The sequence below is a fragment of the Tyto alba genome, unplaced genomic scaffold, assembly GCF_018691265.1.
Source record: "Tyto alba isolate M040663 unplaced genomic scaffold, T.alba_DEE_v4.0 Super-Scaffold_41, whole genome shotgun sequence".
In the NCBI taxonomy this organism is placed as follows: Eukaryota; Metazoa; Chordata; class Aves; order Strigiformes; family Tytonidae; genus Tyto; species Tyto alba.
This window is the reverse complement of record NW_024881317.1, coordinates 9179667-9206435: the sequence shown is the minus strand read 5'-3', so window position 1 is coordinate 9206435 and position 26769 is coordinate 9179667. Positions and strand designations below refer to the sequence as shown.

The window sequence follows — 26769 nt, the reverse complement described above, 5'->3', positions numbered from 1 at the left end:
AGCTGCTGTCCACAGGAATCGCATGAGTGGGCACAGCCAGAGGGTCAGGAGGTGCTGCAAGCCCCTGGCTGGGGTCGGGCACCCAGGGGGTGAGGGGGCGAGATGGGAGCACAGCTTCAGGGCAGTTCCCTCTCCTAATAAAAAGCTTTTGCCATCATCACTGGACAGTCAGGGTAATCTGTCCGGAGGTGTTGGCTGGGAAAACCAAGGGCACGTTTTCCCAAGCCATGGTGATTTGTAAGATGTTGAAAGATCTCAGTGTTTGCTTCCTAATGCTAACCTGGCTTCATTGAACTGTTTTGTTGAATTCTTTAAATTGTGTGTTTCTATTACATTAACATGCCGGGTTTAAAATAAAAAAGACCTTTCTAAGGGTGATAGCAAAAATGTTTTGCTCCGGGTCTCTGCTCCTGGTTTCTGCTGCTGCAGCGGGATTAGTAGTGAGTGGAGGAGGCCCGGGGAGCCCCTGAAGTCCTGACGGGGGGCTTGGCAGGGCACTGCCAGCTCAGCCACTCTGGTAACTTGTGCCATTGGGTGCTTATTGGGGACCAAATCCTTACCCAGCATAAGCCAGGGGAACTGCTGTTGCCATCAAGTAGCCAGAGGCAGAGCTGCTCGGATCCTGTACCGGGAGCGAACCCCGCACTCTACCCCATTTTGGGGGATTTAACTGGCACATGGCACCACTGTGACGTGGGTGCCAACCCTTGTGCCTGTCCCCAGGCAGAGACAGCATGGTTGGGAGCACCAGCCCTTATCTTTCTAGGGCAACATGTGTTGCTACAGCCTGAGGCTCGCTCACACTTCAACCTCTCCCTAAATCTCTTGGACTGTCCTCAGGTCAACGCTCTCCCACCAGGTTTGCTGCTGGTTATACCGGGGGGATTGGAAGGAGCCAAAACCCACTCCTCTGAGACAAACCCAAAGAAGGGATGGATGTTTGTCCTGCTCTGTACGTCAGTGTGTGTGGAGGAGTGGGAAAGAAGATGCTGGGAAGAGAGAGCAGCTTGAAGCCGCGCTCGTATTTGGGAAGGACGATGAAGAAGAAGCCTCTCCCTGCAGCCTCACAGTCTCAGGGCCCAGATGCTCCGGGTGCTTCACACCCACACTGGGTGGGCAGCTTTGCTGCAGGGTCAGACAAGCTCCTGGGATCTCTCAGCCACACACCCACGTGCCTCAGGAAATCAGTGGCAGCTCAGTCCTCATCCCTCCATCCCTCCATCCCTCCATCCCTCCATCCCTCCATCCCTCCTCGGTCCCGGGGCTGACCTGCAGGGACACCCCCAGCCCAGCGCTGCAATACGTCAGCTCCTACAGTGCCCACTCCCAGTCCAGCACACCATGGGGTCAAGCTGGGAGCCGCAAGTGAACTGTCACTTCTAGGTATTTTAGGGTGGCTTTTTCTTTTTCTCGAGGAGAGCAAATTCATATTAAATCATAGATAAATAAAAGGGAGAAAAAAGCTCACAGGTGACCGAGCAGTCTCTGACAGCTGATGGTTGCTGGTGTTAAGCATCACCAAAACAACCTGGTAACAAATGTATCCTCTCACCAATTATTTACCAGTGAACCTGCTTTGGCAGATCCCACACAGAATAAAATATGTAGATTTTTCATGAGAAGGTTTATTTATTTATTTTATTTTTTTGGCTCCATGCTCCATAAAACACATTTACACAGTCACATACAAAATACATTTATCCAGTTTCTTTAAAACAAACAAAATAACCTCTCCTCTCCATCTGGCCCCTCTCTCTGCTCCTTTCTAGCCTGGTCTGCTTCTCTATTCCTCGCAATATGGAACATGACAGGGTATTTTCAATGCTATTTTTGTCCATTGTGTCATAGCTTATATTTAAAATAGCATTTAAATCTGCCAAGTAGTGCGGTGTTTTAAACTGCTGTCAGACTGAATTTCTCCTCCTACATACCGCAGATTTCAGCTACGACTTAAAGACAGCTGAGGGAAGCTTTTGAGGAGGGGGGGAGGTGGAGGTGGTTGGGGACCAGATTGTCTGCAGGTGTGAGGACAGTCAAAGGATATTAACAAGGTAAAGGAGTGCTAAAGGGGCTGGAGGGGGGACACAACCCCAAAGTAAAGCAGGGAAAGTGCATACAGGAGTGAAATCACCTTCCCAAAGGAAGCTCTCGCTTGGGACAAAAGGCTGCGATGGTGGGACCAGGGGTCTGCACCCAGCAGCTAGCTGTGGAAACGGGGGGTCCCTGGTCTGAAGGTGAAATGAGAGACCCCCATCCAATGGAATTTGCTCTGAATTTGGGGTTCATCTCACAGGTCCCCAAAATAGGGTCGATCAAGCCTTTAGCGAGAGCAGCCCTAAGGCAGAGCAGGGGCCTGTGCTGCCTTGCTTGCATTGGGGTTTATTCTCCCTTTCTTCGTCATTAATTTTCTGGGACGTGCCTGTGTCCTGGGTTGAGTGAGTGGTGGAGTTTTTTGGTGCCAGGGGAGGGGGCTATCGGGGAAGCCCGATAGCGACATCTGGGAAGCCCCACGGTGAAGTGGTATGGTCATGGTCCGTGGCCAACGCCTGGGAAAGGGCTCGTCCCTGCTCCTTATGCTTGTGGGGATCTAAAAATCTGCTGGTCCCTTCCTTCACCACCATTAATAAACATCACAACCATCCCTAGCAGGGCTGGCTTGGTTGCAATCAACTTAGAAAAGTCAGCATAACGCCTCCCAGCCAAACCCTCGGTCAGCTCAGACCTCCGTGACCCCTCTGAGGTCGTCTCCCACTGGAAGAGGTGATCCAGAAATGGGTTTTCTCTCCCATCTGAGCCCAAGCCACATTTGCTTCATATGTCCAACCTTCAGGCCTTTAGATGCTGGAGCAATTGTGTTCCCTGGGTGCCCAGTTGTCCCCTTCACATGTCCCCCTCTACCCATGGGCACATCCCGGCAGTGTGAGGGGTCCTCAGTGGCATCTCCCAACCTCTCCCCCTTTGCTCTGCTCTGCCCCTGCAAGCATCCTCCCTTGCATGTCCGTGTCATAAGAAGATGCACCATGCCATTGTGCTCCCAGTCACCAGCAAAATGAACGGCATGGGGATGCCCAGGCTGTGGTCCCTGTCACTGCAGCTGCTGCCTCCCTCCTTCCCTCCCTCCCTGGCTGCTCCTGGCTCCGCTCGGCTCTGCTCAGCTGCCTGCGTGGGAATTGTTGGTAGCCCAGGGAGGGCCAACGGAGGTGGGAGCATCCCCACGCCAAGTCTGGCATGCACGAGCCCCCCACCCTGCTGTGGAGGAGTTCAGTATTTCTTCTTCCTCGTCCCGTTTTTGGCTGCAGAGAAAGCCTGGCGCAGCCCCACCAGAGCAGCTGACGTTCAGGGGAGATTTCCTCCTGCACCCCTTGCTGCAGGAGCTCCGTGCGTGAGGGGTGCAGGGTCTCTCCCAGCCTCTCTCACAGCTCTGCACCTTCCCCAACACCGGTGGGGCCCACGCCAGGCTCTGACAGCCGCTGGATCTTCCCCGATGCCCGGAGGGGTGGGTGTTTCATGGGGTGCCCCCCGCCTGCAGGTGCCCCCAACTTTCCAAAAGGGGTTTGAGTTTCTTTACTGCAGCTGTCCGAGGCTCATTTCTTGCTCCGTCTCCGCTGGTGTCTCACCCTCTCCTGGGACACGTGTGCCTGCCATTGATATCTCCTACCCATCCTCTTCTGTCAACACCGCCTGAGGAAGGGACAGATTTAATTTTTAGCAATGTGTCCTCTGTGTCAATAACTCCCCCTCATCCTCTCCTGGGCGGCAGGGCTATCTGCTCACCCATCTACCCCTCCCTGCTCAGCAGGCAGCTTTCCCCTGCCTCTACACTCTCTCTCCTTCACCGTTTTCCCTTCTGCCTGGAGTTTTCCATTGTTTACCCTTGTTCCCAGAGGGAGAGGTGACCCTTCCCACAACTCCTTGCTGTGTCACCCAGTGCCACATCCCTCGGCACATCCCTGGTGGCAGCCACCCCCAGGCCAGGGTGGCAGAGGTGTCTGCATTACACCTCGCAGTTTTGTGGGCTGAGACAGGACCAGCATCAGGATCTCTCCCTTTGGGATCACCTCATCCCTCCAGCTCTGTCCCATTCCCCAGCTCAGTTCAGGATGTGGTGATGCGCCATGGGCAGGGGTGCCTGGTTGGGTTTGGTTAATTGTTCCCCCAAAAGGCAAGGCTGGGGAAGGGGTACAGCCAGCTCCACGGTTGCATCGTGGCGCGTTAATCAGCCGCATTAAAATTCCAAGACAGCTCCTGCCAAAGTGGCTGCGCGCCGTGCAAGGTGGCTGGGAAATGCCGGGAGCCGTGACAGGCAGGCGCGCAGGCAGACAAAGAGCTCGCTCCGTCACTCCGGGTCTGCTCCGGGAGGAGAAAACCAACACACACACACACACACACACACACATGCACACGCACACACACCCCCTCCACACCACCGCGCAGCCCCACGCTGCCTGACCACGCAGATGCCACCGGAGAGCCCTAAGAGAGGCACACCGTGGCCAGTGAACTTGCCAGCATCCCATCACCAGCCCAGGGGGATGCCTAGGCTGGTTGGGCATCCCAGCTGACCCCACGGGCAACCACGGGAATGGGTGGTACCCACCACAGGGGACTGGGATGTCACGGTGGGGGGGACCACCCGCTGCTCAGCCCCCCCACATCCCATCCCTGCCTGCGCGGGGCGGGGTGGGTGTCCCCGTGGGGCTGTGAGCTCCCAGGGCGAGGGTCCCCCCAGGCCTCGTGTCCCCCTCCAAAGCCCCTGCCAGCTGTAGTAATGCATTTTGCCACACGGTGCCACTATGGCAAAGCTGTAAGGCCGGCCAGGCCTTGCAGCCCTGTTGTATAAGCGATACCTGGTGCTACCCATGTTAGTCGTGGTTCCCTTCTTCCCCGCCGCTCCCATCTCCCCCCATGCCCCCCGCAAGGAAACTGGGACAAGAGCACCCCAAATATTCATCCGAAGGTCATGGTGCTGCCAGGTGACCCCTGCACCACACGGCAGAGGAGGGAGTACAGCAGTCACCTCCGGGGTGTCCTGAGACTGACCCGGGGGATGGTGGGGACCGACATGTCACCAGTATGATGGCATTGCTCTGTCTCCGCTAGCCCTGGCAGGGAGGAGAGATTCTGGAGGCTCTGTAGGACCATGTGCCATGCCAGCAAGGGACAGGGGTGCTGCATAACCCAGGTGTCCAGGAACAACGTGCCAACCCTGCTCCTCTCCTGCATTTGGGGTGCTGAGCTTTGGGGATGCAGCTCTCCAATAAAGGGGATCTGGCTCCATTGCTGGGGGGGGAAAGCAAAGGGCCTGGCAAGGCTGCAGCCACTCGCCTCCACCAGCCTTTCTCCGAGGATGGATCCAGCCAGCCCTGTCCTCCCACAGCCAGGCCTGTGAACTGCCTACGGGAAAGGGGATGCTGCAGGTGGGGCACCCCATCCCACCCCAGGGAGACAGTGCTGTAGGAACGAGTAGGCTGGGTCCTGCACCCTGAGTTTCTCATCCCCATGGCACACTCACCTCCCACCGAAGGGGTGGAGGTGCCCTGGGGCGGCTCAGCCCTACACCCAAAGCAGCACCCCAACAGACCCATTCTGCACCCACGCGAGGGGGGCCGCACAGCTCAGCCCAGGACACTGAGCTGATGAGAGCTATGCAGGATCAGGCCATAAACATGAGAGTTTTGGGGGTGAAAAGTGTTCTGCAAATGGCAGGCAGTGGGATCCTGTGTGCTGCATCTGCTGCAGACAGAGAAGGAAAGAAGATTCACTTCTTCCCTCGCTAATAAAGTCTGGCTGAAATGACACAGTATAATCAGTGTTTACCTGGGAGTTTACATATGGTTTGTTGTAATTATAGTTTCAATTCCTGCTTTTGCATTTTTTTTATTTTTTTTTTCCCAACATCTATTTTTCAATCAGTAAAAGTAAATACTATTTTCAGCCCAATGTAATTCTTCCACTCCCGTGGCCACAAACACAGCGAGGAGAGCGATTCCATTTGCGCGCTGTGCAATTGAGCAGAGAGAGGAGCCCGGCGGCTGCGGGGCATCAGCAAAGCCACAGCCAAGCAGGAACCTGGGGACATGGGGACGAGCCTCCCCTCCCCACCACGAGTCCCCCAGGACCTCCATCCCACCCGGTGGGGCTACCTTTGCTGGTAAAAATCAGCATCAGGCCCAGATGCTGCTTCCCATCGCGTTGTCATCATTAAAACCCTAAAGCCGCCTGGTCGGAGGCAGTGGGGAAGGGATAAGAGCCATTAGGTGCAGCATCATTTATTTCAGGGCTGGCAAAGCTTTGTTTCAGCTTGGGGATTGAGTTGGCATTAAAAGCACCACGATCCCCTGGATTTAATTTTTTTTTTCCCCCTGTTTTTACGGGTGTGATTTATAACAAATCAAGGATGCTGGTGTCAGGTCCCCTTCTTCACCCCACTATTGTCACACACACACACTGATTAAAACCACGCGGCCCCCGCCAGTCCCCCCCGTCCATCCGTCAGCTGCTCTGGGGACAAACTTAGGCATCCTGCTTCTACGTCTGTCCATGTGTGTTCTGGTGCCGTGTGTTTTAAGCCAATATTGGGTATTAATTTACTATGAACATACACGCATTTAAATATATCTCTATAGTTATATTTATTTATGTCATGCCCCTAAGTCCTTGCAAAAATAATTGGGAGCTCTGTCTTAAGGAGGAATTGGGCGTTATTGGGATGCAGAATAAAAACGTCACCCTAGAGACACGCAGAGGGTTTCCACCTCGGCCACTCCAGTTGAATGTTTGCCGATTACAGCCCCAAATTGGGCACGGTTTGAGCTCAGTGCCAAGGCAGAGCCGCTGCCCGAGGCCGGTGGGCAGGCGCCGGAGGAGAAGCTGGGTGATGCTGTAGAGGGGACCCTTCCCCTGCCCAGAGGGGCTCGGCCCCTCGGGGGAATCAGGCAGAGGCCAGCAGCCCTGCCTGAACCCGATTACACCCCAGCACCCTCATCATCCTCATTCTGGGGTTAAAAATTAGGTGATGAGGATGGTTCCCCTGGAGCCGAGTCCTTGGCCTCCGCTCTCCCACATGCTCCACTCCCCACCAGGGGAATTATTTATTTTACCATCCTCATCCCCTCAAAGGGCTGTTTTCTCCCCCCACGCACACGCTGCCCCTCTGAATATCTCAGGGACCAAAGGGGAAAATTTCAGCGAAGGTTTTCGGAGGGGCCCCTCGCCCCCAAGGCCCCGGCGCGGCAGGCGGGGGAGCTGGGGCCGTGGCCGGCGCCTGGAGCGGAGCAGCTCGGCGGCAGCCGGGGCTCCCCGGGCGTTTGAAGTTTGGCTGCACCGAGAAATGCCCGTCCCAAAGCACGGGCGGCTGCGGCCGATGCGTTCCAGGGGGGCTGAGTTTGGGTTTTCCTAAGACAGGGGGAAGGAGGGTGAATATTGGCCGGGTGGGGAGAAGCATCCCTCTCCCACTGCTGCCTGACACTGAAAAGAAAATTAAAAACCAAGCAGTTTTAAATAAAATTGTTCTCACAAAAAAAAAATCTCTTCTCGCCAATCCCAAGCACGAATATATTTTCTTACTATATTTCTTAAAAGCCTACCCCACTCAACCTTTTTCTCCCCGAATTTAGAATTAGCTGGTTTAAACTCTCACCCAAAATATTTATCACGAGGAACAAAGATATTGGAATCGTCTCCGGGGTTGCATTTCAATTCTCCCTTTCAGGATTTTATCTTTTCAATCCAAATTTCAGTGACAATAATCCAATTTTGATTGACATTAAAATTATTTATTGTCACATTGTAGCTGTTTAATAAATTGTGCCTGCTTTATTTTTTTGGCTTATAAATACCATATCTTTACTACCTTGGTGCTTAATTCAAGGGAAGGAACCACTTCTGAAGGCAGGCAGCAATAGTCTTAACCCAGACAAGATGTAAAAATATCTTTTTACACACATGACCCTGAGGAAAAAGACAATTCCACCTTTTTACTAATTTATATATTTTAAATCTCTCTGGTTTATAAAATTCCGCTTTATTTTCTAATGGTAAAATATACTCCTGCAAGCTATGTGTAAGACGAAGATGATTTTAATCTCCATCCGGATACAGAACAATTAATGTGTCAGGAATATTTAAAAAATCAGGAAAACAATTCAGGACACTTTCATGCTCCAGATTTGAGAGATTTTTCATCATTCTGGGAGTGAGTTCATCCAAAAAAAAAAATAATAAAATAAAACAAAGCCCGCAGACATCCATTTCAGAGTGCCATTAAAATCTGGGTCGCGTTGCAAATGATTTTCTTTTTTTTTTTTTTTTAATTTCCACAAATTACTGAAAGTTAAAAGAACCATCAGCCGGTTTTACTATTAAAAAAAAAAAAAAAAAAGAAAAAAAAAAAAAAGAAAGAAAGAGAGAAAATTAAAAAATAACATAGAAAAGTGTAGCCCTTTCAGAATAAACCAAAAGCAGCTCCTTGGCAGGAATATTTCCCCAGGCGGAAGATTTTAAGTCTGGGTCCCACAGACGCCTTGTGCCAGGGGGGACCCTGCCTTTTTGCTCTGGGTGCCGGGGGGTACCAGGGGGTGCCAGGGGGTGCCAGGGGGTGCCAGTGCCCCAGGGGTGCTGTAGGGCCACAGCGTCCCACCCGCCTGCCTGCAGCGGGCAGAGGTGGCCGTTTGCCCACTGCCTGAATGCCCTGAAAACCCTTTTTGGGGGGAGCACGTTGGCAGATAAATGAGGTATCTGCCAGGGGACAGTGGGTTTGTTCCCCGTGACCATGACCGTGCAAGCTGGGGCGGAGGTGCCAGGACCCCGGGTGGGTTTGTGGGACCGAGGAGGGATGCAGGGCAAGGCGGGGAGCGAGGATGCTCTAGCAGGGCTCAGCCCCAGGGACCCCCCGCACCCACTCCCCCATGCACAGCCCCGCTGCCACCCTTCCCCTGCCCTACATCCCCCTCCAAACTACCCCAAAGCCCAAATCTACATCTTCTTACATCTACAGGGGTTTGGCCCCCGCTCCTTTATTAGTGCTGTATTTATTTGGGGGTGGCGTTACAGTCCCGTGGGAGAGCCCCCGGGGGAAAGGCGAGGCCTTTCCCACAGGGACAGGGGGTGGCTGTGGGGACGCCGACCCTCGCCCAGTGCCAGGGGGGTCAGTGGGGCTGCCCTGGGTCTCCCCACTAATCTCCTGTGCTGCCTCTCCCAGTGCCAGGCCGCCACAACAGCTCTGGCAGCCGCATTTGTTTACGGGCTGAATTTGTATTAAAACGGTTCATTATTTTCCTGACTGGCAGGTTTCCAGTGTCCATGCTAGTTAATAATTGCAGCCAATTAAACCTTTGCAAAATATGCATTGTGGGGACGGGGATGGGGCGGGGGGGGGGGGGGGGGGGGGGGGGGGGGGGGGGGAAACACAACACGGGAGGATTTCTTGCAAGGCCACGGGTGGCTCATGCCGCCGCGAAGGAGCCCCATGGTGGGGTTGGGGACACAGCGTGGCTTCACTGCCGGCCGTGGGGACCTCCCGGGGATGGGGAGGCTGAGCCCCCTGGCATGGGGACGCTTTCAGGGCTGTCCCTGCAAAGGGAATTTGTCCCTTTACAGGGGCAAAATTTGCAGCTGGTAGGGGAAGCACCAGCAGGACCCAACCCAGCCCTGCAGATTTGCCGCCCGCCTTGACCTTGTGGGTACCCACGCTGCCCACCCCAAGCCTCGACGAGCCCACTCGCCCTGGGGGTGGGTGTCCGCCCGGGTGGGCAGGCAGGGCTCAGGCTCAGCCGGGGCATCGCCCCAGCCCCGGGCATCCCACCGCAGCTGCGAGGAGGTTGCTTTTCAAAGCACAGCTCCTTCTCTTCCTGCCTTTCTGCTCGTTCCCTTCCGCTGCTGGAACACCCTCTGCCTCCACAGGCCGGCAGAGCATCGCCTCTGAATCCCACCCCGAGCCCAGCCCCAGGCACCACCTGGGAATAAAACATTTCTCAGGGCTAAAATACAAGCAAACCTCCACGGTCCAAAACCCACCCAGGGCTGAGACTGCCCGGCTCCTTCCACCTGTGACCTCGGGTACCTTTTACAAGCCGTAAGGACACAAGCACGTTTCTTGACCACTGCTTGAAAAGCAGCCGAAGGACAGGAATAAAGAAACATTATTTAGTGAACGCTCGCCCTGCTCTTTGAAGCTGGGAAGCTCAGCAGAAAGGCTGGGTGTTCAGGCGGGCTGTGGCTACGGGAAGGCTGAGGGGGATGTTTCTCAGATGCTAAAATTGCTCAGAGAGATGCGGGCATGCGTTCGTGGGGAGGACAGCTGACGGGGAACCGCCGCCTTTCAGAAAGGCAAATAATCACAGCCTAGGTTAGCTCTTCTGTCGAGAGAATAATTGTGCTTCTAAAGGCCCTGATATGACGAGCAGCACTGCTTTGAAATCGAAATAAATACATAAATAAATCAAGGATCTTGGACTGATTAAGGCAATTGCTTCCCTTGCTTTTGCAACCCCTTTGGGTCCTGGTTCCCAGAGCCAATTACATATTTAAAAAGTTTTTCTCTGAAAAAAAAAGGACTTGCAACTCTAAAATAAAGTTTCTTTGTGGTTGCCTAATGAACAGCAAGAGCCAGGGCAGTTTACAGTTATTAATTGTTTTTAATGGCTCCAACTCTGTCTTGAAGCATCTTTATGAGCTGGCCACAATGTGACTGTGCCCTCCCGGCTGCCCCGCACGGGGTCAGGGCACGCTGGGCACCACTGGCCCTGGCCCCTTTGTGCAGGCAAGTAGCCAGCCTGCCTCCCTCGTGGTCTCTCCTCCTCCTCCACCCCATGGTCAGCCCTACAAAAGCCCCCCGGGACCCACCAAGCTCCCACCACCTCAGTCAGGGTAGGGATACAGCCAGCGGGGAAAAGAGCTAGGGACACGCTGAGGATGCTCAGCCATTACTTTTCCAAACATATTCACAATTTCTTCAGCTCCCTGCTCCCTCCTGTATGACTATGGAGGAGACTTGCTTTTCCACCCACTCCCCACTTTGCCCCCCACCTTGGCACACTGCATAAACCTCCTTGCCACCCAAACCCCGGCTTATTTTTAGGTTCCGCATGGCCACGACATGTGGGAGCTCAGCAGCCGGCACGAGCCCAGGGGCACATCACACCTAACACCACCGTGCATCTCCAGGCACTGAGCAGGCGGGGAAAAGGCTCCATTCCTCACCTAAAAAGCACCCAGGAGGGTTAATTCAGCAGTTTCCTCACCATGAGGATGGGCAGAAATAAATCTTTCCCCCAGCCCAGGGAAGCACAGAAACCTCACCCCTAAGGGGAGGCAGAGCTCGAGGCACGGGCCTCCTAGGATGTCTTTTCCCCATAAACCTGTGTTATTGACACCAGAAATTATGTCGGATTGGGTTTGGGATGTAAGGAAACGCTGGTGATTATTGATATTTTCCAGAGTTGCTTCCAAACCTATTCTCAGGCTTGAACGTGTTGCATGTGTCATCTCCGATGAACGGTTTTAAGCTTTAATTCAAAAAATAGCATTATGTTTATAATACTATATAAGGTTTTCTCCTGGCTGTACGCACGGGATTATATATGTAGCTGTGTGTGGGTGCGGATGTGTGTGCAGGGATGTACTGAGACAAACAACTCAATCTGGAGCCGGTGAGGGGGAAGATCTGCACACGCAGCCCCGAGAAGCGGCTGGTTCCCTTTGGTACCAATTCGGATTCTTTTTTACCAGCTGGTGGAGTTGTCTGAATAAACACGTTATCGTTTGGGCCGATCTATAGATAAACAGGCGGCGATGTTGTAGGTGCAGGTATACGTCTGGGGGTGCGTAGGGGGCTGTATTCACCAGCTGTTGAATGCTGGAGATGGGCTGGTGCGTGACAAGATGCCAGACGCTTTTCAGCACATCAAATCTGTATCTCAGCACTTTTCACAGCGCAGAAAGGAAACAGTAATTAAGCAACAGGACTTACACCACTTCTGCACCGGAGTCACGCTGCATCCCGTTCAGCCCCGTGCACGTCTGTGCCAGCACACCCAGCCACGCCGAGTGGAGCCTCACCCCTTTTTAAGCACAATCTTGGGTTTTTTTTTTTTTAATGCTAACGGCTAAATTATTCAGCAGAAAGAGTGTTTCCCCGACTCTGGGATTTTCCCAGTAACACCTTACTGGTCATTTCTCTTGGTCTCTGCCCAAGCTCTACTGGTTTTATGAAACGCTCTGGAATAATACTGGGACTAGCAGCCTGTGGGAAGGAAGAGGAAGGTTTTAACTGCATGGGGTCTTCCATCTCCAGCTCTGTTTCTATGGATATCTGAATGGAGTTTATATTTATCCCTCCCGTTTGAGCCATGTGTGCAACTTTGAAGGAGGAGAAGGAGGAGGAGGAGGAGGAGGAGAATGAAGAGGAGGAAGAGGAGGAGGAGGAGGAAGAGGAGGTGGAGGAGGAGGAGGAGGAGGAGGAGGAGGAGGAGGAGGAGGAGGAGGAGGAGGAGGCCACCGCAAGTAGAGCTGCTCTGCTGCTGGCTCTGCTGAGCCCTGACCCCTTCGGGTCAGCAGTGAGAGTGTCACCCCAGTGGGCACCATCAGCCTTGTCCTTTCTCCCAAGTAAAAATGTCACTGCAATGGGGGGGAAAAAGCAGAAATTCTTGGGCTAAAGCTAAACGCAGCAGTGAGCACCATGTCTGGCAGGGAAGCGTCCCTCTCCACAACCCGCAGCCACCGGCCAGGGATGTCAGGGCAGGAGCATCACTCCTGGTCCCCGGTCCCCAGTCCCTCCCACAGCTGCCCTATAAATGGCCAAATTTCCTGGGAGCAAGGGATTTTCCATCCGTCACACTGTCCTTTGCTGTCAGGAGAGGAGTCGGCGCGGCCCTGGCGCCGGGGGGAGCGTGCTGGGGTGCCAGAGCAGGTAGGAGTGGGAAGGCGAGCGCGTGACTCGGCCTGGCCCCAGCGCACCGGCTCCCGGAGCATTACCATGATGGCTCCATCATTAATTGATCAATCACAGGATGACAGTTAATTAAGTAGAAAATAAAGCTACTCTGCCCAGCCTGGCATTAGTAGGCAGCAGCATTAAGATTTCTGGAGTACAAGAGGGGGAAATTAAAAAACAAAGGCACAGCTGGAGGAATAACCCCATTGCTGGTGGCGGGGGCGGCGGCCTGGCACGATGATCCCGGGATGAGATGTGCGGGCAGCCCTTGCACGGCGGCGATGGCCAGTTCTGGGCTTCTTCTCCCCTTCCGGGGAAGCTGGATCCCACCCGCTGCCCTCCAGGCACAACCCCCAGTATCTGCGTGGCCCCTTCCCCGCCAGCTTCGGCGCTGCTGCCAGGCACTGGCCACAGGACCCTCACCAGCCTCCAGATCCACAAAAGGAATTTTCCTTTCAATCCCGTTTTCCCATCTCCCGGTCCTGCCCCGTGGGCTAATCCACAGCCAAGGGTGGGGAAAGAGAGAAAGCCAGAAAGAATGCATCCTTCTCCCCCCGCCCCCGCCTCATGTGCCTGGGATTGTCTTGATATGAAAAATTATGGTTTTTGTTAAAAACTATTACTAATGAGGCGTCTTTCCTGCCCTTAATTGTTGCCAAGGCGATGACCCCAGCCAGCCATCTTTAATTAACTTAGACTAGATCTCCTGAAATGAGTTCCTCGGGTAAATTGCTCACCACGGCTTTCAGGCACGGAGCCGTGTTTGCCAAGCCCACCCGCCCCGGCGCGCCGCCACAGCCACCGGCAGAGGTGATGGCACGGGCCGGTGTCCCCCCCACCTCCCCCTGCCACCGCCAGAACCCAGAAGCCGACGGATAGAAACTCAGTGCAATAGGGGGATGAAGGAGTGACTGATGCCTGACCACAGGGAACGGGATGAATGCCGATTTCTCCATAAGACGGGAATTCACCCTGGCTGCTGGCTTCTCCCAGGACCGGAGCATCACGGGGACCGTGGGACCAGCCGCGCGGCGGCTGGCACCTCTCCAAGCAAAAATCACATTTCCTGCCTGACAGATAACGCCGGTCAAGAGAATGCCAGGACGATTCCTGAAAATGCCGTAATTGTTTTAATCTGATGGCAGATAAAAGATAATGATGCTAACAATATTTAAACGTAATTATAGTTTCCTGCGGCTGTTGGGCTCTCTGAATCCTCTCCACTCAAGTGGCTTTGTTTACAAGCAGCTTCAATAAGGCAGGGCCTGTTTTCCTCTTCTATCGCCTTCACACCTGCACCTCCATCGAGGCGGGGGGGTGGACACATGCCAAGGGGATGGTTCTCCCTGAGGACGAGCCCTGGCCAGTTCTGCAGCCCCCCGATACTCTCCTGCCCTTGGCCCACCCTCACCCATCGTCTGCCTCCTGGGATGTGATGCTTGCCTTGGGAAAGGGGTTGGGATGGTGCCTCTTGGGCCCCGGCAACACCCGAAGAACGGGGATCTCTTTGGGGGAGTTTTAGGGACAGGTGGCAGAAGTAAATCCCCCCCACCGGGATGGGGTAGGCATATGGTGACTGGTTTATACTGGTCGTCTGCGTCAGAGCTGTAAGCCCCCCATAGCCCTCAAATCCCATCCTCAGCTCCCCTCCAAGGTGAACTCCCCAACATCGATATAAAACAACAAACCAGGGAAAAGGGATTTTTCAGGAGCAATTTGTTGATGTCAAACAAATAAAAAGTACCATAGGTGGATGTCCAGGGCCTTGGCATCCACAGGAGAAGAAAATGGAAGAAAAAAATAGGATGAATCCCCTACATCGGAGACCACCCCCCTCCATTGGTACTGCTACCACAATCTTAAAGAAATCCCCCCCAAATTAATCTTTCTTTCCAGGGAGCTGGATGCGCTGATGGCCCAGGTAGCGGTAGGAGAGGTTGCAAAACAGCTTGTTTGAGTGCGCAGAAACAAATATGAAAAAAGATGGGATTTGGGCAAGGCTTTTAGAAGAACTTAAATATGAAATGGTTATTTCAGTAGCTGGAGTTTCGCCTCCTGTGTGAATCGGTCTTTGTAAATAGGAATGGAGGATAGCCAACTTCCCCAAAAGGGCTCTACAGGGGGTCCGGAAAATCACAACGTCCTGAGTTTAATGGGGAAAACAGATAGAAATGGTAACAAAGAATGGGGAGAAACAGCAATAAACCTGATTGTTTGGTAAATAAGGCCGAGCCTGTTGCTGAGAAGTGAAGTTTGAAAAGCAGCTGGGGAATGAATAACCGGTTAAAAGTTAGGAGACAAAGTGGCATAACAAACCCGGGGGGTTCCCAGCGTGGAGGGGTCAGTGCCAGAGCCCCCGCGGCGGGTGGGAGCATGGGCCTTCGGAAGTGCCGGGAAGGAGGGAGGAAGCAGCGACGGGACAACATCCACTGCTGCTCCAACGTGTTAAAATCTGGCACCGTACAGAGGGGTATGGGAGGGCCTCACAGTGCTGATGAACTCGGCCTTCAAATGAAGGAGGAATTCAGTGTCAAGCACAGAGAGAGCAAGTCCATTGCCTACACAGCAATGAACCAGCTACATCCAGCGAGGAAGAGCGCTCCAAGGCATGGAAATGACTTTGAAAAGATCGTCTTGGTCACTGGCAGGGGGCAAGAGGCGCAGGGCGTGTCAGGAATGACTCAGGGCAGAGCAGAGGGCAGGGATCTACTCACCCTGTGCCTCGATGGGGGAATCTCACAGGGCTGGGGAGGCGGGGGGGAGGGATGAGGAGGCAGGTTGGAGATGTGCAATAGCTGCCATCTGAGGAGGGATTAGAGTAGGACTCCAGCCTGCAGAAAGAGGGGACTGAGGAGGGGAAGAGAGGGGACTGTGAAAGCACAAATGACAGGGAGAAGGTGAACAGGCGCTCGCTACTCACTGCTTGTCTCAGCAGGAGAGGCAGAGGGCATCAGATGTGCCAGCAGAATGCCCAGCACAGCAACTGCTTTGGCAGCCACCCCGGGGGGCTGCAGGGACCAAAAGTTTGGAAGGGTTGGGAAAGTAATTGGGAAGTCAAGCACAGGGAAGTGCCTGGCTGCTGGAAGGGCTGGGAGCCAGCTGGGGCTGGGGGCTCTGCGGGAGCTGGGCAAGAGCAAGCAAGTGCACCCCTCTCTGCTGCTGTCCTGTGCCCTGTCCTGCACCGGGACAACTCTGAGGGGGGGGATGTGAGGGGGGTGTGGCTCAAGCCCAGAGATGCCGTGGGTTTTGGGGGTGGCCCAGGGTCCTCTGCTCATCCCAGGAGCGTCTCTGACCCCCAGAGCCAGGGATGCACCTCGGGAGGGGACTGCTTTCCCAAAGCACCGGGCAGGACCTCCTCCCTCCCAAAACGCACCTCCAAGTTTCCCAGCGGCTCGCCCCACCCCGCTGGGAAGGGGTCTCACCAATTACCCCGTGCCTCTGGTGAAATCCACGCGAGACACGCAGGGATGGCTCTTGAAACACCACGCACCACAACGGTGCTTCCCTGCCTTTCTCGCCCACGCAGGACCGAGTCGCGGATGGGGGCGTTTGTGTTAGCAGGGAAGCGCGGCCCCAGCTCTCCCCGGTCCCGCAGCCCACGGCCCCGGCTAGCAGCCCGCGGTCGCAGCCACGCGTGGCCGGCGCGGCGCGTCTCCACGGGCTCGGCGCAGCCCCGACGGGGCGCGTTGACATCTGTAACCAACACGCCGGCTCCGGCAAAGGCAGGGCTGCCCGGCCAGGCGGAAAATTAACACTGACATTGAGTTTAATTAAACAAAACAACCAGGCTGCGAGCTGGAGCGGGGACGTGGCAGCAGCTGGAGGAGCAGAGCTGGGCGCGGTTTGGGAGCGACACCCGCCGCCGCCCCGCCGCGACGGGCCCGCTCCGGCCGGCCGGAGCCACGCAGGGCGCGGGTGGCCGGGGCCGGCTGGGGGGGTCCGGCTCCCACCGCGGACCCTGCCGTCCAGGGCCGGGAAACACCTTTTTCCCTCCCCGTTTTAATCATCTCTTTACAAAAAAATAAATAAATAAATAAATAAATTTTTAAAAAAGGCATAGGGCGTAGCACGGCGGGGGAGGCCCACGCGTGTCCTTGTCCCGGCGTGGAGCGGGGAGGGTGCTCGGCGGGCTGTGGCGCGGGGTGGAAGCGAGGGGCGCTCCGGGGGCCTGATTTCGTTGAAGGGGGTTTGGGGAGATGCTACCCGGGCGAGCCTGGGCGCCGGGAGAGCCCGACTCACACCCGGCCCCTTCCCGGCTGCGGCCCCTCTGCCCCCCCCCCCGGCCCCTGATAAAAGAGTCGGAAAGGGCCTGATCCGGGCAGGGAAACCCCTGCGGAGCATCTCCCGTCCAGCTGCTCCCCTCCGGGCACCAGTAGCACCGGTCACACCGGTGGCAGTCGCGCTGCCCGGGCGCGGGAAGCGGAGCGGCGGCCGGCGCAGGGGGAGGGGAACCCCTGCCCGATTTTCTGCCGTCCCGCCCGGGAACCGCTCGGCTCCGAGATCCCGCGGCCGAGGCAGAGCCGCCCCGCTCGCTGCCCGCCCCCGCCTCCCCCTCGCACCGCAAGTCCTCCGCGGAAGAGCTGAAAATAGCGCGCAGCCCTGCGCAAGACGAGCGCGGGGGGCCACCTCCTCCAGCCCCTGGGTGTCCGGCGCTTGGGGCCGGGCGATCGCTGCTGCTTCTGTCTGACCCCCCCCAGGCCCCTGTCCCACCCTCCCCGGGAGCTCCCTCTAGCATCAAGGACACCCCCCCCCCCCCGTCTTCCATCCAGCCCGCTGCGCCCAGGTCCTGGAGGCGAGGGGTGATCCCTCTGCTGCCGGATTCATCCTCCTCCCAGCCCATAGCTTTGGGGCTTTTAGTCTGGTCATTTTAATTTCTTTTTTTTTTTTTTTTTTTTTTTTTTGGTGGGGGGGTGTGCATGAAATGTCGGCTTTGAAGGATATTTGTAATAACATAACCAGCAAAATGAATGTCATATTTTTGCTCCAATGAATTGGATTTCCTGAAATATTGTCTCCGTAATGATGCCTTTAGGCTCCTCTGGATTAGATAACTCTCCAACCACATCAAGAAGGCTAATTATCCCAAAGCCACTTTCCCTGCATTTCCACATCTATTTTATGTATCTGTGTATACCTATGTCTACATAGACGATATTCTCCCGAAATACCAGGGGCTGCCGCTCTGCAGGGACACGCACCGGGATGAGCAGGGGGGGCTGCGGCCTCCCGCGCCCATCACTTTGGTGCCCCCCCCCCCGCCCTGGGAGGCAGAACCGCGCCCGGGGGAGCCCCGTCGAGCAGCCGTGACGCCATCAAGCCCGACTCCCCCGCCAGCCAATCCGCAAGGCCCGGCCTCGTGTCGTCATCCCCTCGCTGACCAATGAGGGATGAGCGGCGCGGCACCGGCGGGATCCCCTCGACGGCTCGAGGCACACGCGGGACGGTGCGGGACACCCCCCGCCCCCCAATAATCACACACGCCCCCCCCGCGCCCCGACGCGCACCCCGGGACCGCACCCGCGGCGTGGGGAGGGGGTGACACCCCCGGGGCAGGGGGATTGGGTCACGCTGCCCCCGAGGTGATGCGTGGGGGTGTGGGAGGGGGCGAGGCCCTCACGGGTGGGGGGCGGGGGGTGGTGCGAGGCGTTGCCTCGACCCCACCGAAACCCCGACGACCCGGGGGCCGGACGGGGGTGCGGGCAAGGCTGCCCCTGAACATGCACGGGTGGAGCCGTGGCAGCCCACGCGTGGGTGCCCCTGCCACCACCCTGCTCCCCCCCCCACCCCCGGCTCCGCCCGGCGCGGCTTTCTGTGCCGGCTCTTTGCTTGGGCCGGGGAGTTTGTACTTCGGGATTATTCATCTCCTGCAAGTTTTTTGTTAGGCGGCCCTGAAAGGCCTCAAAGGCTGGGAACACCATTCTAATTACGGGGAAGCACAGCTTATTTAGAAGATAAAAAGAGACTTGTAGTCTCATAACAGCTTCTTATATCCGTCAAATAAGGATCTCTAATGACGGGGTGAGAGCCAGTGAATGCCTAAAACAAACTAAAAAAAAGGAGCGAAAATAAAGCAGCCAGGGGCTTAAGATATATTAAATTACCCTGATTAGGAATTTAGGCCGTGGCTCGAGTCTGCTGGAGAGGCTGGCGAGGGGGGGGGACGGAAAGTGCTGCTATTCATTTCTGGGGAGAGGGGTCAGTAGGTCGGAGGAGTTCACAGGGCCTGGCTCTATTCTTATGCTAACAGAGAATACAAGCGCTGGCCTGGAAAATAGAAATGAATTTGCAATAATCCGAGCCCCTCTGTTTGCAAGGCGAGCGGCTCTATAGCTAATTGCAGCCCGGCCTCCCCCGCCTCATTGCGGACAGTTGTAACGATGCATGGGGAGATTAGAGCCCGAGGGGTTGGGGGGTGGGGGGGAGGATTTAAACTGTCTCCCCCCCGCCTCCCTTCCCTCTGCCCGACGGTGAAATATTCCGGGGCAGGCGCTGGTGTTTGGGCTGGCTCTGCTCCCAGGGAGCGGGGCCAGCCAACTTCTTGAACTTCCCCGGAGCCGCGCAGGGGAGCGGGCCGCTGGGTAGCGCGGTGTGCCGGGGGGGGGGAGCGGGGGAGGAGGGGGGGGGGGGGCAGCTCTGCGCGGCCCCGGGGCCGGCGGGGGCGGGGTGGGGGGGAAGGCAGCGAAGGTCCCGCAGAAGCGGTGGGGGGACACCCCCCCCCGTTGAGCTGCCGGTGACAAGCAGTAAATCGGAGAAGAATAGCGCATGGAAACGCGTCGTCGGGGCCGCTCCCCGGCCCTACAGCTGCTGCCCCGTCTCGCCGCCATCCGAGCTACCGGCTCCCCGGTGGGATACCCGGCTCCCTCCCCGCACCCCGTGGGCTCCCTCCCCGCACCCCGAGGGGTCTCGCCCCGCACTCCGAGGGGTCCCTCCCCGCACCCCGCCGCCTCCTTCACGGGGCCCGCCCCGTCGGCGGCTCGGCGGCCGCGGTCGGTTTCAGGACCCTGGACAGGGGCGGGGCCGCCGTCGGGGCGCGACAGCTCCGGGCCCCCGAGCGTCCCACGGCCACGTCCCGCCGCGCCGGGGTGTGTGTGTGGGGGGGGTTCCCCCCAACAAGGATGGGCCCGATCCTTCCCACTCTCCCTCTTTTCCCCAACGCTACCGGGCTGGGATCGACACCCCGCAGGGGCCGCCTTGCTGCCTCTCCGTGCTGTGGGGCAGCGGGTCGGAGCCCACGCCGAAGCGAACGCACCCGCCTGCGCGGGGAAACCGCGTCTAAAGGACGAAAATGCAGCCGAGGGGCTGTTTTAATGAATATTGAGTGGCTCGGCCAGCCTCGCCAGCATGCGGGGCTGCTCCCGGGGCTGGGGACGGTGCGGACACCCTGCCGTGCCCCGACGGCAAAACGGGGTGGCAAAGCCCCGGGGTCGCCCTGCCCGGTCCCAGCGACAAAGAGCCGGCCCTGCTGCCAGAAATACAGCCCTCTTTCGTTAACCGCCGCTTCCCTCTCCTCCTCGTCGCCTGTGCCTGGCCTCGAAGCCGGAGCCAGAGATGCTCCGGGTGAGGCTTGTGCCTGGGGCCGGCGACACAAAGCGGTACCAGCCCTGCACCGCGACCGGTTCCGCAGAGCCGAGCCGAACCCTGACCCCCACATCGCCCTTGCAGTAACTCTGCCGAGCGCTGCAAACTTTGCCCCGACCGCCCAGGGCTGTTCCTGCCGTCCCGGTCCCATCGGCCGCCCGAGGGGATCGGGTACGGACGGAGGGACCGGGGGCCGGGGCCGGGGCCGCCCCGGTGGTCGCAGGTCTCAGGGTCTCCAGCAATCGCTTTTTCCGACTCTCTGAATTTTCCCACTCGAGACTGAAAATAAAAGGATGGTTCCCGTAAGTGGCACACGCCGGACAGATTCATCCCCGCTCGGCATTGTCCGTGCCACGGTGTTTCTTCCGAAGCCTTCACCCAAAAATTTTGTCGTTTTAAAAGGCAGAATCGCCGGATTTTACCCAGCGGGCTGTTCTGAAGGGCTACCTAAGCTTAAGAAAATGATATTTCAGGTACATTAAAACAAAACAAACCAAAACAAACCAAAAACAAAATAAACCCCCCCACCACATACTTAAAAAAAAATCTCAACAGAACAACAGGGCTTCTAATTTCCAATTGTATATTGAGTCGCTGAGAAAAGAGGCGGCATTATTTGTAGTAATAATCTATTAACCGGATTTGGGAGGAATTTTCAGCAGAAAAAAAATATTACGGGGACGCTCTGTGAATTTTCGCTCTCCCGAGGAAATACGGGGGGAAAAAAAGATATATGCGAGCTTTTAAAAATTGTTTTGGAAAACAAAATCGCCGGCGCTTTTATCTCCTCTGCCGTGGGACATGGAGATGAGCCGGCGCGATTTTATTTCTCAACGCCCGCTGGAGTTTGGGTTTCCCCCTCCCCAAAATAACGCCCGGTCCAGCCCAGGTGCCCTCTCCCCTCCCGGTTCTTCCCGAAAAGAAATAAACCGCCGAGGCAGAAAAAAGCCGTTTTGTTGTTTTTTTTTTTTTTTTTTTCCTAGAATAAAAATCGGGCTTATTTGCAAGGCAGAAAAAAAAAATCAATTGTGTTTATTTTCAAGAACAAAAAGTGCGTTTCTTTGCAAGAATAAAAATCGGGTTTATTTGCAAGACTGAAAAGCCGGTTTCTTTGCAAGAGCGGGGACCTGCTGCGTTGGGAGGTGTAGGACGGAAGGTTGTGCCGCGTCTCGGGAGGACGCAGAGAAAAGGGGGTGATTTCCCGCGGAGTGACCCCTAAATGGGGCTGGGGGTCATTCCCCAGCGGGACCCCCTGGGCTGCGGAGCGACCGCTGCGGGGGGCGCCGGGGGGCCGCACCCAGCCCCGCACCCGGGGCAGCCCCGGCGCTTCCCCCGCTCCCCCCGTTTTACCGCAGCCGTGCGAGGATTTTGGGGGGGAGAAGGTGATCGGGAAGTTCCCCCCACCCACCCGCGGAGGGTGGATTTCCCCCCGGATGCTTTTTTTCCTCGCCCCGCGGCCCGTTGCAGGCTGCTTCGCCTGTCTTTCTCGCAGGGGCGGGAGTGCGGTTCCCCCTTCAACGAAAACCCGGGGGGGTGATGGCAGGGCTAGCTGCGGACCCCCCCTCGCCGCACGGCGCCCGGCGCGGAGGGGAAGCCCGGCCGAGGGAGGGTTCCCCCGTTTCAGCTGCGAGCGGGGGGCGGCAGCCTTCCCCGCACCCCCCCCTCGGCCGTGGGTGCGGCGGGATGCACCCCACGGGTGCTCGGGGAGCGGGTACAGCCGATGCGTGCGGACACACCCCGCTCGGGTACACACACGCGTGTACGGGGTCACACACAGATCCCATGTACACACCGCCAGGTCGGATACCCGCCGCTGTGGCACACCCACCCGTGTGGGCACACGGGTACTGGGAGGGGGGAATGCAAAACACGCGTGTGCGGGCACGCACGGGTCGGCACATGCAGAGGTCCCGGACACACCCGTGTCTACACACGGACACCAGACACGCATCCGCCGTCTGCAAACGCTCCCCCGCAGGCTGCACCCCTGCTGCCCCCCCAGCTCCGGGAGCCGCGGGGGACACCGCAGCCCGGGCCGTGCTCCCCCCCCTGCACCTCCTCTCCCCAAATTCACCAGCTTTCCCGCTCCCTTTCCCCACTCCACCCACCCCACGCAATTAAAGGCGGTGGCGGAGCAGGGCTGCAAGAGGCGGCGGCTGAACGGTAAGGGCCCCCCCCCGCCCGCTCCCTTCCCCTGCACAAGGTGAAAGAAAACAAAAATAGGTGAAAATACAGAAATAGCCCCAAAAGAGCGCTGCCCGAGGTTTGGCTTTATTTATTCCTGCGTGTCTTTGCGCCCTGCAGCCCCGGGCCAGGGTGGACGAACCGGGTACGTGGCGGGGCAGCCCCGGTGGCGGCTCCGCGGGCCGGAGGGGTGCGGGGAGAGGTGATGGGGGTCCCCCAGCCCGCGGCGGGGGGCCCGGGGAGCCGCAGGTGCTGCTGGCGGGAGACACCAGCAATGGCTGTTTGGGTGTTGCATTAAAGCACGCTGCAGTGCGCACACAGGCGGCCCCTCCCCCCCCCCCCCCCCCCCAATCTGCCTGTATGCTAATGACATGCAAAGCGACTCATTTGCATGTTTATCTCTGTCAATGGGCAAGCGTGGCGGGCGAGGTAATACGTTTCCCACTGTGGCACGGAGGCCTCCCCCCCACCCCGCGCCCCTCACCACCCCACCGGGCCGGGGAGGGCTGAGCGCACCTCCGGCCCCACCGCCCCGCCCTGGCACGACGGCAGGCACTGCCACAAAATGGCTGCCGGGGGGGGGGGGGGGCGCCCTGAGAGCCGCCCGAGCGCCCACCTCTGCCCCCCAGCAGCCCCCGGCCCACCCGTGCCCCCTCCCCTCAAACCCAGCGCCGGATTTTGTGCTTAAACTGCCAATCGGGGCCGCAGCACCCTTCCCCCTTCCCTCTTTCTCCCCCACCATCCCTCCTTTTCCACCCTCCATCCCTCCTTCATCTCTCCCTCCATCCTTCCTTCTCTCATCTCCATCTCTCTTTATCCCACCTTTTCCCCTTTTCCACCCTTCATCCCTCTTTCTCCATCCTCCATTTCTCCTTCTCTACCCTTCCTCCCTCCTTCTCCCACCTCCATCCCTCCTTCCCTCCATCCTTCCTTCCCTCCTTCCATCCCTCCATCCCCTCCTACATATCTCCTTCTCCCTCATCCATCCCTTTTCACCTCCATCCCTCTCCCCTCTCCATCCCGCCTTCCCCACACCCAGAGCCAAATCCTCGCTGTTTCCACGCGTGGAGGTATTTCTGATTTCCTGCCACCCGGGGGAAAAGTCTCTTCCCTCCTTCCGAGGGGCTTCGATGCCGGCCCGGGCACTGAGACCCTGGCAACTCATGACCACTGTGGGTCCACCAGCACCCTGCGTGGCCCCCGGTGGGCGCGGAGCCGCGGGTGGGCGCGCCGGGGGGCTGGGCCCTCGGTTCCTCTGCTGAGGGGGGTGAAGGGTGTCCACGGGCACTAGTGAGGAGAAGCAGCCGTGGGTACACTCACACGTGTGGGCCCACAGATGGGACTGATGTTGGAGGCGCTGGTGCGGGTGTCGATTTTTTAAATGGTCACCAAAAACATAATAATAATAATAATAATAATTATAATAAATAATAAAGCAGTCTCTCCCACCGCCCCAAGGTGCGCCCACACCGCTGTTTTCAATCATGCCCGTTGAAGCGCGGGGCTCTGTTCTGGGGAGCGGGGTGGGGGGGTGAGGGGGCGACCCCCCGTCTGAGCGGGGATGCGGCGACCTCACCGCACCTTCGGCGGGGACACGGCACGACACAACCCCACGGGGCGTGGGGGCCAGCGGAAAACCCCGGGGACGGCGCACGGCTGTAATGCCATGCAGCGACACATACGCTCCATACTCTCTCTCTCTATAAAACCCACGTATATTATATGTTACGCTATAATTTATGATGCCGTATTATACTACACGATGCTGCATGACGCGATGCGATGTGACAGCGCAGGACCCGAGGCACGGCCCCCCCCGCAGTGTCCCCGGGCCGGCAGCACACACCCGCGGGACCGCCCCGCCCCGAGGCGCAGGTGAAGGGCGCCCGCCTCGCCGCGCTGCGTTTGGGGACGGGTTTCGGGGGAGCCGCTCCTGCCTCCCCACCCCTTCCCCGTCCCCTATCAGCCTCTTATCCCCCTCTTTTTCCCTCCCCCCTTTCTCCCGAATCTTGCTCTCTTCCCCAGTGAAGGTGTTCTCGCTCCCTCCGTCCCTTGTCTCTATTTTAACCGCGGGGGTGGGGGGGTGGGAGGGGGGAAGGCTTATTCCCTCTCCTCCACCCGAAATTATTTTAGAAAAAAATTAAATCAACCGAAAACCCAAAGCTGCCAGTCTGTGCCCGAGGCCTCCGGGCAGACGCGGCCCCCCCGGACCCGCCCTGCCCCGACCAGTTTATCCCAGCACTGCCCTGCCGCAGGTTTTGGGAGGGGATTTATCTGGAGCATCAGCCAGCCCCCCCCCGGCACCCTATGGCCTCCCCAGCCGCGTGTATCGCACCTATGGAGAGGGCGGTGTGCCCCCAGCAGAGATGCTGCCGCTGCTCCCCCGGGGGGGCGGAGGGTTGCCCCCCCAAAACCCCGTGCCCCACCCTGTCTCGTGTGGCAGTGGGCCCGGGGGTGTCGGTCCTCGGGAGTCCCGGGGGTGCCGGCCCGCTGGGGTCCCCCTCAGCCCCCCGGCCCGCTCCCGGGTGGGTGTTCCCCTCCCGAGGAGGGCGGAGAGAGGCAGGCCGGGGCAGAGGCAGGTTTGGGAAGGCCCCCTCCCCTGGCTTTCCGGCTGCCCCCGCCAGGCAGTGTCCCCCCCCCGCACCCCGGCCCGGGGAGGGTCCGCACCCCCGGGGGAGGCCGGCTCGGGGCTCCGCATCACCGTGCCTGGGGCAGGGCTGGTTTTGCGGGAGGATGCGGGACCCCTTGCAGAGATACACACACCCCCCCCTTTATAGCCCCCCCCCCCCCAAAACCTGCTGTGCCATCGCGCCCCGCAGCAGAGGCAGCCCCCCAAAAGCAAATGGGGGGGGGGGGCTCTTCCCTTACCTGAGCGCTGGCCCGGGGGAGCCCCGGCGAGGGGGAGTGCTGGATCCGGCTCGTTTTCTCCCGCCGTGTACCGCAGCAGAAACTTCCTCCGGCCGGGGCCGGTGCGGAGGAGCCGGGCTGCGCCGGGGGGACCCCGCGGCCGGGGAGAGCCGCACACCCCGGGCCGTGTTTATATGTAGAAAGAAGGGTAATTTGAGTGCTTATACCAAGAACCGGGGTTGTTAAGTTTGCAGGCAGGCAGCTAAACGGTGCCAAGTGCGGGCGGGGGGGGGGGGGGGGGGGGTGCGGGGGGGGAGGCTGGGGGTGTGTAAGAAATAAAGAGCAATTGTCAGAGGCGAACAAAAGGCGGAGGATGGAAAGGAGCTGGGAATCCCGGGGCAGAGCCCCTCGGCGTGGACTTGAACTTGGGCTTTGACACCGTCTGCCAGGCGGAGAGCGGCTCCGGGCCGGACGAGCCGGGGTGCGGGGGGGGCGGGAGGGGGGTGTAACAACAGCATCGGTGGCGGAGAGAGGGGGCATCACCCCCCCCAAACACCCACCTTTGCGGGCGGAGGGCGGGGGCGGTATTTTGCTTCAAAATGCGAGTGATCCGGGGAATAACCCAGCCGGGCTGAGAGCCGACGGACTCAGCGCACCTCCCGATGCGGAGGGGGGGGCGGCGGCGGGGGGACCCCGTCGGGGCTGGCCGGGGCAGACGGTCGGGGGGGCCGCCCGGTTCTCACAGTCTGCGCCCGAGCCTGGATTCTCTGCACGTCCCGGCCGGTCCCCCCTTTGCTACTATTCAGCACTTAATTGAACATTAATGGCAGCTGGGGATGAGGTCATTGGAGCCGGCTTTTCTCACACATTTTTCATGCAAATCCGCTAAACTCTAAACAAATTTGAATAAAACCCCCTTTGTGCGGGCCCTCCATGGTGTTTTTCCACGGGCTGCTCCGCCTGTCTCCGCACACTTCATCCAGGGAGGGGGGAGCGGCAGGGAGATGAGGGGGTGTGGGGGGGTCCCCACCCAGGCCTGGAGCACCAGGCAAAGCCGCGTGTGACACCCAGAGAGGCTGTGTCCTCTGCGGGGCTCCCAAATCCAGACACCCCACCCCCCACCCCCGGATGCACATTGCACAAGCAGGGCCCCGCATTGTGCCATCACCTTCCTTTGCATTCCGCCCCCCCCCCCCCCCCCCCATATCACCAGTTCCCCCAGTAATATC

General features: G+C 58.1%; 1 long non-coding RNA gene across 1 annotated transcript; it reads right to left on the bottom strand.

Moving 5' to 3' along the window:
- Positions 1–1609: 1609 nt before the first annotated feature.
- Positions 1610–25875, bottom strand: LOC116959159. The gene is made up of 2 exons (XR_004405698.2): positions 25562–25875; positions 1610–3681 (listed from the first exon to the last, which is right to left on the bottom strand). It is a non-coding gene; the product is annotated as an uncharacterized LOC116959159 (long non-coding RNA).
- Positions 25876–26769: the final 894 nt, after the last annotated feature.